Source organism: Onychostruthus taczanowskii, unplaced genomic scaffold (genome assembly GCF_017590055.1).
Source record: "Onychostruthus taczanowskii isolate IOZ18803 unplaced genomic scaffold, ASM1759005v1 scaffold77, whole genome shotgun sequence".
In the NCBI taxonomy this organism is placed as follows: domain Eukaryota; kingdom Metazoa; phylum Chordata; class Aves; order Passeriformes; family Passeridae; genus Onychostruthus; species Onychostruthus taczanowskii.
The window spans coordinates 3787333-3803043 of record NW_024505561.1 but is presented as its reverse complement, the minus strand read 5'-3'; the positions used below and the strand labels follow the sequence as shown (position 1 = coordinate 3803043).

At 43.6% G+C, this 15711-nt stretch overlaps 1 protein-coding gene across 5 annotated transcripts in view; it reads right to left on the bottom strand.

The window, feature by feature from the left end:
• Positions 1 to 13054, bottom strand: part of FARP1 (FERM, ARH/RhoGEF and pleckstrin domain protein 1) — a 201328-nt gene extending 188274 nt beyond the window's left edge. For 2 of the 5 annotated variants that reach the window (XR_005954037.1, XM_041423353.1), the window contains exon 1: positions 12684 to 13054. The gene's annotated coding sequence lies outside the window, so the exon portion shown is untranslated. The remainder of the gene's footprint in view (positions 1 to 12683) is intronic. The other 3 variants (XM_041423349.1, XM_041423351.1, XM_041423350.1) reach the window with 2 other exon arrangements.
• Positions 13055 to 15711: the final 2657 nt, after the last annotated feature.

The window sequence follows — 15711 nt, the reverse complement described above, 5'->3', positions numbered from 1 at the left end:
CCAGCAGGAAAGATCCCCAACAGTAAGATCACAAACTATGAAGTAGATTTTTCTTTTCCTTTTAATGGAAGTAGTGGTATTTCAGACATCTGAAAGATGCCTGAACAAAAACTTGAGTCCTTATAGGGAGCACCCTTGAACTAGATTATGGATACAGAAAAGCCCATTGCCAAGATTCTACTAACACTGGCTCCAGCCCGTAGTTACCTAAAACTTATCCTTTAGTCAATGACTGAAAGTACAGCTCTGCGGGCATGGAATCATCACAAAGCTCATACTACAGATCACTGAAAAAAATTAAGCATGTAATATCAAGGGTAATTACCATTCAGAATGTAAGGGACTGTCCATTACAGAGTAAAAGGTGTTTACTGATCAAAGTGTCTCATGTTAAATGACAGAAAAAGATATTGAGTTGTAAATCCATAGGGAAAATAAAAAAATATTATTTCTCTTTATGGGAAAAAACCCTACTGAATAAAATAAATATCTAAATAAATCAGATCATTAATAGTCATATTAATGACTGATCAGATCATTAATAGTCATATTAATGACTTTTAATAGTTGATAACTGTCTCAAAATCACTGCATTTTTATCATACATACAGAACAAAGCATATGTAGTAGAACTGGCACAACAAAGAACAGAATTTTTTAAAAACATTAAGTTTGAATCTTGTGATGATCACAACGAACATTTTTAACTGACTGTATTCAGCCACAGGGGAGCAAAAAAGCCTTTAAAACATCCATTAAGATAACTGTCCAAATCTGGGCTTGCCATTTGTGGTCTAAATTATACCAATCACATACGAGATCTGTTACATTTAAAAGCTTCATGCCAAAAACCCTCAAGTTTTATTGGGCCATCAAAAAGCCAGATGAGCCTGAGGAAGTATGTACATTCCTTCCTCATTGTTAAGAAAGCTGTAGGACTAATGGAAAAAGAGTATTACTCAAAACTTACATGCTTACACTTTTGTTGAAGATCTAAACAAACTGCTTACAAGTTCCAGGACTCCATGTCAGAAGAAGTTTTGGCTATAAGCTTACTGAAACTTAAAAAATATACCAGTGTGTCCTTCCAGTACACTTACTTTATCAATGGAAACGATGAATACTACGGATATTAAGGATAAATATGATGAAATGCTATCACAGATAGTATTTACTGGATTAAAAAAAAAGGAGTTGAGAAATTAAAATATGAATAGAATTCAAGAAGGAAAAGAGTTACTACTGAACAAATAATCAATATAGCCAGGTTTGGAGAAAACCAAATAACCCTTAACACCTGAAAACCTGAAAAAGGTAGCATCAGTAACATCCAGCCTTCCTTAATGTAATTATTCAGATGGCAAACTTTTTCCCCTCTATCTATAGTAGAAAAACCATAGATTCATTAATTTCTAGTGATCAAATACATTTCCCTAATCAGCCTTACAACAGCAACAGTACGGTTTATTTTGGTTGGGTTTTTTTTCATAAACTGTTATTAAAACTAACACAGGAGGAATTGTTCTTCCCGGTATGCCAACAGCAGCACACATGTCATACAGAAATAGAATCCCAGAACCTCAGTTTACATCAGGTTTTTCTTTTACCCTGAGAGAAATTCAGCCTTATTAATGAACCTGAAAAAATCCTGCTAAAACACTAAGAGTCTATGCATATGGAATTTCAAGGAGGGGGAAGAAGGGAACTAAAGGGTGGACAAAAGAAACTGGCACAAAGAAGTGGGTTAGTGTTTTTCCCTCTAACACGAACTAATTGCATACTGGGTAAGGATAATCCCCCATGACATTCCATGCGTTCAAAGGTCAAGACTTTTGCTTTTCAACTGTACCCATCACATGTTATTCCCTGAAGAAGACAGTCTGAAGCTGTCCCATTGCACAGACACTCTCAAACGTGAGGGTTAAGGATTCTAGCCCTGCACAGTGAAATACTGCACCAGGCACACTGCAGCTCTCAAGGAGGGCAGATGAGTACACAGCACAATTAAACAAGAAGTACAAATAATAAACACAGAGCCAAGAGCTTCTAAAGGCTATTGCAAAGCCTATTCCAAAATAGCAGGGACATGCTACTAACCCAGTCTTATTCACTGTATTTACTCTTTTCACCTATGTTGTTGTGCAACTTTAAATTAAAAGCAGAGCTCCTCTCTCAGTGTTTTGAGAGCATCTATGGAAAACAAGACTGGCACCACTGGGAAAGCAAACAGCCAAGTGGGACCCCTGTGTCCCCATGATCAGCTACAGAAGAAACACTCCAGCCACTGCACCAGATATTAAAAATCTTTGTTTCTCAAACACAAATATATATGTGTGGGTGTGTATATACATATTTTTATTTCTATAGATATAGATAAGATACAACCCTGAAAACAAGCACCTGGGCCGTTGCTATTGCTCCCCGTAGTCCTCTAGAGCACGAGCAATTTGATTAAACTTCCTCAACAGGAGAGCACTAAATAAACACTGTAAATTAAACAAAACTATGCTGATGATCTAGTTGCAATTACTTCCAATTGATTTGAGTCTTTATTGTTCCCTCAAGCTTTAAACTTTGTAGATAAAAAAAGGATCAGGCCTTACTGGAGGAATACCAAAGAAGGAGTTATGAAACTTTCTTTAAACACATTCAAAAGCAACCAGACTAGCTTGTCCTTCTGACAAAACTGCAATTAAATTTAACCTGGATGTTTAGTGAAAAAAAACCAAGCTATTCCAGGGTTTTCCATAAACAAGCAAGTTAATGCTTAAAATAAACTCACTCATTGGTGAACATACATACATACAAACCAGAAATTGCTGCAGCATATTTTATTTCACGAAAGTTAGTCACTGCCAAAAGACTTACAGGAACTTCTACCCAGCTGATTCAATACAATCCAGCTCTCGGGCATTTCAGACTCTTCTGAGTTGAACCAAACTGTCACCTGATTGCAACAGGACACATTCGCACACTAGTGAAGTGGGTTTGCTTACTGTGATACAAATATTCCATGAGAAAACAAAAGCAGATATTCTTAGTCCATTCCTGGAAGCTCCTCTGCAGAATAATCCTGGAGTAACTTGCTGATTTTAAAACATTCTCTTAGGTCCTGAGATACATACATACATACATACATACATATAAAATTAGGTTGGTTTCATAACTAATTTTCAGATATTAATTTCATTAAGAGACTCAATCTCCTTGTAAGAGCTAGAGCTATTATTCTGATTAATTTTCTCTTCCATGTCTCCAAATCACATTTTCCTTGCCAAGATGGAACCATTCTCAGATCACCTTTTTTTTCTGAAATTCTTTCATCTCTGAGGTTAGCCCAAAAACTGCCACAGACACAGGGCTTTAAAACTTCTAGACACATTTCACATTTTTCTGTAGACATTTTTTTAGATGTACAGCTACCATTTTCCCTTCATGGCTTACATCCAAGCATCAGTTCCAATCCTGGTGTGCTTTTAAGTGGAAAGAACTTTGTTCGGGTTAGAGGAGGCATTTTGTTTTGACAGAAGCAGGCAGAAAAGTACAATACAGACCCTTCCTCAGGATTTTTTTTTTCTATTGAATGATATTTACACCAGAATTAAATGTTTTGAGCTTTCTTGACAGACAGACATTGTCTCACCCTGCAGTTCTAAATATCCTCATATCACACTGATCATGCAGAAAATTCAGATACAAAGATGAAGAGGCATACCTAGCTCTCTGTTATTTTCTTTACATGACACAGGAAGGGAAAAAATGTAGTTCTGTTACTTATATCCATGCATTGTGGTACATCATGCTCAAACAGCTCACTTAACTCTACAGCTAACTACTCCAACTTTTCATAGGTTATTCTTTCTCTGTGTATTGGCTGTTCTCATTATTAATATCACCTATTTTCTGCTTTAAATATTTCAAATAATAATATAATGCACATATGTTCAAACATTATTCTCACTTTTGAGGAAAGTAACTTTGAAAGAAAATTTAATAGTTTTATCTACTGCCCAAAGAAATTCCAGTAACAGATTTAAGGGAGTCAAAGCAACCCTAGCAAATAACCAATTAAGAATAATTTTGTCTTCAGTTTTAATGCTTTCAGATGTATGTCTGAATTTTCTTGAAGAAAAGAAAATATAGACTGTTGGGTTGTTAGGGTTTTTTTAAAGCAGAGAAAATGAAAAGGCTACATATCTTGGTTCCAGAAAAAGAAAATTCTTCTGAGTTCCCTCTTCCCATCAATTGTAGAATAACATACACACACCCTACTCCATCACAACGGTGATCTAGTTTTTCAGTCATACACTTGCAGCATGCTGCCATTAGTCCCTAGCTCGCCTCCATCATGTACATTCTCTTCATTCAGGAAGACAGGAATGGCTTCCCTGTGTTGGGTTTTCTCAAGCAGAGAGCTACCATCAAGTGTTATTTGCTTGTTCATTGCTTCAAATGATCCTTGAAGCGTTATTACAAGCAGAAACTGCTCCTCTGTGATTCCTCCGGTGCCTCAGTGTCACACACTGCACACAAAATTAAGGGACAAATGCTTGAGTCCATGGCATTGCCCAGTGGATAATTTTTTGGTTCAGAATGTGAAATACTCCTTGATTTGCATTTAAAAAGCTGGACAGCTGGAGTTAAAAATCATGCAGAAATCCAACTCCAGCATCATCACTTCGGCACTTCATTAGATAAAGCCACACTACTTCACGGCTCCAGGAAGCATTCCCAGATAACTGTGGGAAATTGCACTTGGTGTCAATATAGGCAAGGTTTTTGATGAAGATTTCACTTTCTGAACAGGCTTCTTTAGTGCCACGTTTATTTCCTGCCCCAAGAGCCACCACGTAAAAGCGCTCACGCGTGGTGACCGACAGAGCCAGTAACAACCACTGGTTTCCACAAAAGTGACGCTCTTCCCTCAGCCCCCGTGGGGTGCAAAGCCAGCGTGGCTGGCTCCAACACACTCCCTGTCCTGCCAGACCCCTCTCCTGACACTGTCCTATTTACTAATTTGCTAATTAGATGGCAGGAGGCTGCATTAGCTCCGGGCAGGACCTGTGTGGCCACCCAGCCACACGCGTGCAGCAGGGACAGCTGACGGGCAACACCGGTGATGTCCATGAGCAGCTGCAGGGATCCGAGTCTCTCCTCTACCCACCACTCACTGTTTAATTAAGCTTCACTGTCTGCCTGGCATGGCTGCAGCTGCCCACCTGTTTATTGAGGTACAGAGAGAGAACACTCAGAAACAAGGGCCCAGCACTGCCGTTCAAGCCTTAATTGTGAACAGCGTGGAAGAAAAAACTGAGGTTCACTTTTGACTCACATGTTTTAGGCAAACGGATCCTATACCAAAGAAAAAACTGAGGTTCACTTTTGACTCACGTTTTAGGCAAATGGATCCTATACCGTCGGAATTGTGCCATTTGTGACCTATCTCAATATTCAAATATTACTATTAAAAGCAGAGCTGTGAGCAGCACTTAATTAGAATGCCTTTTAAAGCATTTTTTACATTCAAATGGTAGAGTCACTTGCCCTTCTCTCCACTGCAATAGTATCACACCATCTGCTTTGTCTTTCTTTTATTTATTTGCTATTGAGATATTTTGAAGGTATTTTCTCCTAGCTTCAAGTTTAATATTTATTGACATCACATTGTAGATACACTTTCCTTTTTGCTCATTTTATGTTTCTTTTTTAGTGGTATCTAGTATTTTCTCTTTCATAGTGCTGAAAATTAAGATCAACATTTCAAAGGACACAGGAGGGGAAAATGGCACACTGCACCAAAACATTAAACAATGTTATTTTCCACATTATACCAATCAATTCAGCCAAAATGGCTAATGAACAACACAGGCTACAATGGCATAACCATAGTGTTGATCTTCACACATGCACCAACTGATGCCTCTGTTTAAAAAGCACTATTGAATGTTTAATGTCTTAAAGGCAAACACAATGGCTTTAGGTCTTACAAACACAGCGTAAAACAGATTTTCAGGAGGAATTCCCACCATGGTAAGATAGGAGCTGAGGTCTTCAAATGGAAAAGAATGAATATTAGCCAAGGAGGCTAATCTCAGAGATTCACGCAAAGTTTAACTTCTAAAATGCACGGGGACTATTTAGTTCATAAAATTATACACACGCTTCATTTTCTAAAAGGTACAGCAACTGAATACCCCCTTTCCATTTCTCCCTTTAATATTTTCTGTATTTTTAAGAGCCTGAACACTAACCATTTCCTGGAAAATAGGAAACTCCTGAGGAAAAAAAGAAAATAAAAACCAACACAATTTCTGTAGATTCTTACTTTTACAAAAGCTTTACCTTCCTTTTTAGCATGAATGTTTGAGAAAATAATCTCAGGCAGGACAAACTAAACAAATCCTACTTTTCTTTAATCTGAAAAAGACACTGCTATTATACAGAGCAGTAGCCGGCCAGAGACTTTTCAGTTGTAATCACTGTTACTGCAATCATAAGACTGTAGAGAATTAACGAAATGAAACCAAATCAACTTAAGTTCACTTTGATGGTAAGCCACAAGCAACAGCAAACTCCAGAATAATTGGAAATACAAGAAAGATGGACAGGGAAAAAAAAAACTTAATCCCCAAACAACATCCCATCCTCCCTTCTCATAATCATAGGAAGACCAGGGTGGCCAGGGAAATGCTCCAAGTCTGTCTGATACCTGCTGTGATCCCAGAGCCTCCAAATTATGTGAAGCTCTCTTCCAGTTGAACAGTGAAATCATCACATCCTCTTTTCCTCTAAGAAATTTAAGATTTATGTTCATTTATTTATTAATGCAAGGGAAACCGCCTCCTTTTTAAGTAGCATTAAAGTCTGCTTAGGATTTCTGCCTCTCTTTGTGCAATAATATGTTTTTAACCCAACTCATAATGAAAAAGGCAACCATGGAAGACATACTTGCTATTTCATATAATTTAATGGTATCCTTCTCCTCCTCTGAACTTTCAGGCCAAAATCAATGCCACACAAACCTGCTGAACAGGAAGCCTAATTATTCTAACATGTGCAACCAAAGCGATAGGGAGTTTCTCAGTAAAACTGATAAGGAGAGACATAAAAGACTAATGAGCAGCCTGCCGGTGCTCCACTGCCAGGCTAGCAAAGGTCCCTGCAGAACACCTTTAGTATTGTGCAGTGGAGAGACAGAGGCTGGGACACATCCAAAAATAACACTCAGAGGTTGAAAGAGTGAGCACATAACATCTGCAGCTCAGGTTCTTAATCCAGGCACAGAAATAAATTATTTGAAAGAGCGTAACCAACAGAAAAATGCCCAATGTGGCACAGAAAGAGCCAATTAAATGCACTCAGGTTACTGAGCAGATAGCCCTTTGTGCTGTCAGGATACACTGACAAATGTTTTCTTGACCCATGTCTGTGGTGCAGGTGACTGAAAATAAAGGTCCTTGATTAAGGAGTCATCAGAATTATTAGTGACCAGCGATCAAACTACTGGGCCTGCAATAATCAGGCATGAAATATGCAGAACGGCCAGTGGTGGCCAGCAGAAGCAGCAGCCCCAGAGCAGAAAAAGGAGCATCCAACAATACCACCTCCCTCCTGTTACTGCTAGGGTTTCCAGTTTACCAGTAAGTCATCTTTTGACCAGCAAAAATGTGTGTTCTTCCCCAGCAATGTTTTGTGCAAGACAGCCCAGGTGCCCGAGCAGCTTGTCCCTGAGGCAGCGATGCCATATTCCCTCCGTACACAGAGCACAGAGCCCGAGCTCAAGCACAGTTGTTTCAAACAAGGATGGCTTGGTACTGGTATCTCTGCTCAGAAAGTCACAGCTTTTCCTTAGAGAAAACTGGCCATGTGACACATCTCCTGCTGCTGGATTTCTGTAATATTTTGTGTATTAAACACCTCAATACCTGGTGTTATAGAAATAGATGCTCAGGGGAGACCTATACCTAAGAGAGATGGGGAAGGTCCCCCTTGGTTGCACAACTTTTCACTTCTGTTACCCCTAACAAGGGAGAGAAGTTGAAACAGCAATTTAGAGCCTTACAAGACAGCAGGATCACATGTCAAATGGGAGTGTAATAGCTTCTTAACATACTTCCATTATGGCAAATTCAGTCACCCTGCAAGGTCCAAACCATTAATTTCTCCCCACCCCAGGACAGCATATTTGGAAGGAAATGGGGATTGAAGTTATTGTTAACATTGCTACTCATTTGATAAACCTTGTGCCATGGGTCAGCAACCTCCAGTGCTGACACAAAAACCTGATTTTAATGGTAAGCAACAGAGCAGAGCATAGGCAAGGCAGCACCAGTAAGAGAAGCAGTGTCTCAGAGACACAGCCTCCCACTTTCCAGGGGGCTTTTACCACTACACCCAACTTATAACCTGTGAGAGAAAGTGTTGTCTGCAAACACCACACCTGCCTTACACCAAAATATCACCCAATCCCCCAGTTTTCATCATACCTAGTAACAAACTAGTATTGTACAAAAATCTTCTCCTGTCAGCCTGAGTATCTAGATTTCATGGCTTGAGAAAGTTCTTTTTCTCTGTATTTTACAGTGATACAAAACCAGATTCTGCTGTACAGACTTCACTCTGTAGTACTGAAGGGCACACTACAAAAATCATCTCCCACACGAAATCAACAGAAAACAGAACTTTAGCACCTTCCTGAACTTCACCAACAAAGCTTCATTTTATTTGAGTACCAGCTAACAGAGACACCATTCTTTCTTCTCTTTAAGTCCTTTTTGACAACCAAGCATGAGGAACAATTTCCTCCATTTATATTTCCAGAATAAATGAAAAAGAAATGTAGTTGCTAAGGATCATCCCTGCTTCTCAAATCCCCCAAAAGGCATATCATATTTTCCTTTCTCATAACATTTAATCAAGTCTATTTCATTACAGACAAGGTCAGAAAGCTCATCATGCTGTAATTGATGACAAAGAAGATAGTGCCCACAATCCACAAAGACTGATCTAACTGTCTGATTTGCCTACATTTCTGCAGGCCAAATTTACTGACATTTTGCACAAATTCAAAGCTGACTTGAGCCTGATGACCTTTTATACCTCTGTAATTAGTCTTCTGTGCCTTTACAACCAGAAAAACAAGCCGTTCCTTTATGCCCGAGTTCAGTGGTCCATCTACATGTTCACCATCTACTCAGCCAGTCAAAAAAGTACACAAAAAAAAGGAAAAATATAAAGAAAGAAAATACACAAACTGCAACCTTTCAAAGTCAAGAAATTGAGGCTGGAAAGGGCCTTTTAAGATAAACATGCCAATTTCTAAAAGAAGAAACAGAAAAAGCAGAACTAGTTGGTGGACCCAAATTCAATAAACAGCATTTTTATCATACTTTTCTAAAAAAGCCAATATAAAATAAGGGCACTGGCACAGACAAGAACCATGATAAAACAGTTGGGGGAATAAAATCAAACCAGAAACCAAACCCAGTAAGTTTAGTCCCTAAAGCTAACAGTGCAGCACGAAAAGTACAATGCTAATACATTGATTCAGCACTAGAATTTAACCAAGATTAATAACACAGGGGTTTAGCTGCTGAAAGCATCCACTAAGAGCTTCATTTTGTATATAATCAGGGCTTGTAACCCAATCCTACAGTTACATAAAATACTTCCTAAATATGAACGTAAGCTTAAAAAGATGAGTTGAGTCAATCCTCTGGAAGTTCTGGATCCAGATCCCCGCTGCAGTCAGCAAGATGCAGATCTGCTTTTCCCCAAATGGAGCAGAGGAGAGGCCAAGGTCAGAGCACTGCCCTGCACTTCAGATTCCAGTCTCAGGAAAGAGGGAACGACAACCACTAACAAGCAAGGAACAGCCAACATTGCTCTCTTTTACCTTGTAAAACCTGAGGGGACGAGCTCAGCTGGCGATGAGCACTTGATTCCTTAGCCCTGGGATTTCTCTGCCCAACAACCTACTTGTCCCTGCAAACACTATGGAAACCATACGCTCCTGTGGAGCACCTTCCCCACCTCATGCCCTAACTCATCGCAGTTTCGGAGTCTCCACAGCAGTCAGTCTCTTTAAGAAAGGCATGCCCAAGAGCAAGTAAAGACTTAATGTAAGGATATTTCAAACCAGAGAAGCATTTCTTTTGCATAGCGCCATCACAAAGCATACATTATCTAAAAAGCTGCCAGAACTGGCAGCCTCATATTCATCAATGTCAAATTTTTTTATATATTTTCTTTTTAGAAGAGCTGCTAATTATCATCATACATGAATTTTTTAAGTGGAAGTTTGGATTTTTTACTAGAGTTTAATTAATCTAAAAATCAACAGGGAAAATTTACTGAGTAACTCTATAAATTCAGATTTCTTTATCTGAATTTTAACGCAGAAATACATCTCATAGGGCAAGTTTTTCTTTTTCCTGTTTCAAATCATCACATTTAAGTGGTGATTCCCCTCAGGTCATTTATCTTCCACAATTTCATTTCAAAAAGTTTGGTTACAAGTAGCATGCTTAAAGATATTGATTACAAAATGACTAATGAACTCTGTCAACCTGAGGGGGAAAAAAAAGGAAAAAATCCAATTTGAAGTCCAGCCATTAAATAAAAGTCAAGCTTGGATATTACATATTCAATCTTATACCAACTTTTGACTTTTTCAAGTTCTGGGTTGCTGTTTGTTGAATATTTTGCCCCCTTTCCTGGTACGTTTGGTTTGTTCTGTGTCGTTTTTGCAGAAAAACAGTAATTTAATTCACTGCACAAGATAGTGCAAAAAAAAACCAAGCTGAGAAATACAGCTTTCTACCCCTTCCCATGATGACAAACTGGCCCTACTGCCAACTACCTCTTCCACAGGGATCTGCAGTTCTACATTTGAACTTAATTCCATAGGGATAAAAGAATTTGCACCATGTTTGGACCGATACAGCCACGTCTAAGCTTTCAAAAATAGCCATCGTAATTCAATATATTACATATAACCCCTCATCTTTGTTATTTGCAAAGGAAAGGCGAGTCTGCCAAATCCTGGAGCAAAACCGTATCTAAGAGAATGAAGTTCTGAATTGGAAAGCACAAACATTTGGCGGGACTCCTGAGCCACAAGAGTTGTTACCCTTTGCTGAGCACCGACACTTCTGACACTGGAGAAGGCCAGGGCAAAAGGGGAAAAATGAGCAGCTCTCCCTCGGCCTCAGCAGGAGGCCGGTCCTCGCTTGGTGTGCGCGGCAGGGTGAGCAGCAGCATCGCAGGGAGCTCTGCACACACAGCTCCCGTCCTGCCCTGTCCCGTCCTGTCAGCCGGCCCCGAGCTCCCAGACCCCGGCAGGTCAGACACGTGAGGCACAGCTAAGAGGATTCCGGACTTTCCTGGGAAGCAGGAGCATTTCTAAAAGGCTCAGATCCACCAGTTAGCTAGATACCACAATTCTTGCATAACATGCAAAAGTAGAGGAAAGAGGTATCTTAATTCAAAGAGAACTTCTGGGGCTTTTCTTAAGTGACCTCCTCCAGAATTTTATTTTTCTTGGCTTGATTCCAACATCAGCTGCTAGCTGTGAATTGGAAGCAATGTGGAGCAGGAGTCAAGGTTTCTGAGAGATATGAGTAACAGAACAGCTGATCGATGCTGTTCTTTTAGAGCAATCACCTTTCCACTCTCGAGGGACAGATCTCTTTGAAGGTAACCCAAGTAAGAAGGCTGTGACCGAAAAAGGTACGCTACACAGTAATTTCATGCCGGCAATCAAGCAAATCCGGCAACTTTAAATCAACTCCACGGAGTTTACGCGTGCTTTAAGAGGAGAGAAAGCAGCCGTATCACAAAAGCTAATTAGGCCTACCGCACATGAGCTCCGCTCTGGAAATAAACTGCAGTTTACGCTAAACTTTGCCCAGCGGTTCCCGGCTGAGGCTGAGCATAACGAAAAGAAGGCAACGTTCGGTCTGAAACCGGCGAACTGGCCAGCCTGGACACGGGCAAGGTGATGGCAGACGTGCCGAGGGCACCAGGCTGGAGACACCTCTGCGCACCCCTCCGTGTGAGGGAGGGAGGGAGGGAGGGAGAACCGGCGGCTGCAGCCGCTACAGCCACTCAGGAAACCCGGGGTGGTGGCCCTGGCCAGGAGCGAGCGGGAGCCCGTCCCGTCCCATCCCGTCGCCGCCGGGCCGCCCCGAACCGAGGCGGGAGGGAGGCGCTGCCCTCGCACGCCCCCCGGAGCGGCACCTCCCCGCCGGCTGCCGGCTGGGCTAAACCCTTCCCCGGGCCGCCCTCACAACTCCGTCCGGCACCGCACGTTCTTCCAGGGCTCCCGCCCCGCCGCCGGGACCGGGGGCCGGGTCCCAGCCCGGGACGAAACAAAAAACACGGAGCCGCGCTGCCGCCCTCGCCGCCGCCCGGACTGCGCCCGGCCGCGGTAGCCCGGGGACGCGGGGAAGGGCGAGCGGTCCGGGCGCCGCTCTGCGCGGAGCCTGCCCGCGGATTACCCGCGGTAATGGGATTACATGGGGCCGAGCGGGGTGTCCTGCGGGCTGTCACCGCCCGGGGAGGGGGCGGCGGTGCCGGGGGCGGCGCTCGGGGCCGCCCAGCCCCGGCCGCGGTGCCCGGCTGGGCGGGCGCCACCCGCTGCCGCTCCCGCCCGGCCCCATTGTTTGCCGTGCCGCCCTTACCGTGCGCGGGGCTGGGGCGGCGCGGGCTCCCGCCGGCTCTCCTCGCTGCGGCTGGTGCAGGGGCAGTCGCGCTTGGCCGCCGGAGGTCCGAGCCATTAAAAGCTCCGCGGGGAGGAGGAGGAGACGGCGGCGGCAAGAGCGGCGGCGGCGGCGGGGAGAGGAGGACAGCGAGGGGCTCGCAGGAGCAGGGTCGCCATGTCCGGCTTGGCAGCGGGGGGAGCCCACCGGGCCGGCGCCGAGGAGAAGGGAGGCAGGCGGCGGCGGAGGGGCCGGTCTTGCTGCCGCCCGCGGACCGGGGGAGCGGGAACTGGACGCCGCTCGCCGCCGCTCTGCCGCGGCTGCACCTCCCTCCCCTAACCCTGCCCCCTCCCGGAGGGGGAGCCGCCGGCGGGAGGAGGCGGCCGAGAGCCCCCTCCAGCGTTCGCGGGCGGCGGCGGCCGCTCGGATCAGCGCTGCCCACGGCGCAGCCAGCGGGGTGCCCGCCCCGGCCGTGGTAGCCGGGCAGCCCGAGCCGGAGAGAGGCGGAGGCGCGGCGACCACCGCCCTGCGCCGCTGAGGTACCGTGGGGGGCTCCAGGCATCCCCATTCTCCTCTACCTCCTCCTCCCGGGCACCAGAAGGGACGAGCAGCGCCCAGGTGGCCGCGGTGTACGGGAAGGGTTAAACCCGGCTGCAGCCCCGGGGCAGGGAGAGCGGGGAGGCCACGAGGGTCCCTGTCCCTTCCTGTGGATTGTGGGGAACATCGGGCGTAGGCGGCCAGCGGGACACCCCGCAGGAGGGCCGTGCCCTGCCGCCCTTCCTCGGAGAGGGAATTGCTCGCCGACAGTCGTGAGGCTGTGAAAGTAGGCGGGTCCTGCAGGAGGAACCAGGACACTGCCTCAGGGGCTGTGCATTAATGGTACCCCAGCTCTTCTGCTTCAGGAGCTAGCAGAGAACAGAGCGGTGCTTCATGTGCAGGGAGACGTCCCTCCACACTCATCTGAGTCCCAAGTGTTTGTCTGAGGTGCCAGAGAAACCAAAGGACAGGGCGTGTGTGAACTGTATTCACATTTATGGTTATAACTTTGTCATAAACTCTATTTTCGTCCTCGTTAGACAAACACATCAGTAAAGTTTAACCAGCAGCAGCAATCTGGGCTTCAGGTTCTGTCTCACAGGAGTCTTCAGTACATCACAAGGAAGGAGCCGAGAGCAGGGCTGGGTGCGTGCCTCCTCCAGAGGCCGCGTTCCCTCAGAGAAGATCTGGAGTTACAGCAAAAGGCTGTCACACCTAGAGCCGGCAGAGCTGTCTGCGTACAGCAGCTCTTAAATCACCCCCTTACATTTGCATGCCTGAAGGGTTACAGCGTGCATCTCTTTGAGCCTTCTCCGGTCTTTCATCCGATGTCTTGCCGGCAAGAAGACTGGGTGGTGCACACGAATGAGTGATGCAGGGAAGACCCTTCAGGTCTTTGAAGTTCTCTCAGTGACCCAGGAGTGAGCAGTAAACTAGGATGTATTTGTAAAGTAAACCTTCTGAGCAAATAGCATTTTAAGGCTACTTGAGGAATCATGCTGCTATATCTAGTTTTTAATCACAGGAGGAAAAAAAAACTTATATGAAATCTCTATATTCTTTTGTCCAAGCCTTTGCCTTGCTTAATCTCCAAAAGACAAATTCCTCTTCTGTCAACAGCACTGCCTCTCTGTGCACAAACCTCACTACAAATACCTCAGAGCATGTGCCATCGAACCTTCTGAGATCAAGAGATCTTAATTTCTCTAATCAACCCTGAAACCTTAATCAAAATACATACATTACTGAGTTAAAAGCTGGAAACTACCTTTACCTGTCGATACCTGAAAAATAAATTATTATTTACCGCAAAACTTCCTCCATGCAAAATGTATGGTCTATAGAAGATCCAAAAGAAAGACTTATAATTCTGACAACATAGAATGCAAATAGAATAGAAATAGAGTAAGAAGAGATAGTATTTTGGTCGGAAGGGACCTATGAGGACCAGCTAATCCAAGTGCCTGACCATAGGAACTGTGATTAAAAACACTGACATAATAAAAATATTGCCTTTTCCCAAATATTTTGTCAGCAGCTTTAACTCTTATTCAAGGGTGGCAGCACTTAACATTTAGAATTTCCTGGTGCTTTTTATCTACATTTCCAGATCCCTAATGCCTCATTCACACCTAACAAAAGAGGTGTTGTAATCTAATTCGAATGTATGATGTCATCTTCAATGCCTTCCAAGTTTGAGTGGTATTTCTCGGCACTGAACAAAAGTAACAGGTTGCCTTGCAGCTGTTGACCATTTCTTACCAAGCTCCAAAAAGCAACAGTGAAACACTGCCTTGAATGGTGCGCCTTAAAATTGGTAAGGCATTGGACATTTCTCTAGGAGCCATGGGCAAGTTTGCATGTGTTTATTTATTTAACCCTTCGATTCTTGGGTCTTCTGAAGGCTGTCAGTGACAACAAGGGTGTAACAGCTGAGAAGACAGCAGTCTTTCTCTGAAACGTATTTCTGTCTTGTAAATTGCAAGTGGCAGCATCTTGTGCTCTTCTGATGTGATAGCTGAGAAAAGCACTCACTGCTGCTGTTAGTTTCCTGTAGCACAGTAGCTTACATTTCTTCCCTGTTGAATAAGATGTGGAATTGGTACATCAAATAAACAGGAGAATTTGAGAGAAAAGCCTTTTGTTTTTGAAAAGTCACTGAAATTAGAAATATCGTTCTAATTAGTTCATGTTTCTGAAAGAAAACAAGACAAGCTTTGTCTACATCCACTGACAAGGAAGAGAAGAGCTGGAACTGGATTTCGGATTATTAGTTTCTGCTTTACCAGATAAAGGAGAACCCAAGGAAAAGGAAGAGAAGGAGAGAAGTGTGTTAAAAGGGTTCTGTCATGTTGAGAGACTGCGTCTCTGCATCTTCTGCCTTTTCTTGTTAGGAAAGAAATAGCAGTGGCTACAACAGAATACAAATACAGATCTCTGGAAAGCTTTCACTTTTTCACAGCTCTCATATCCT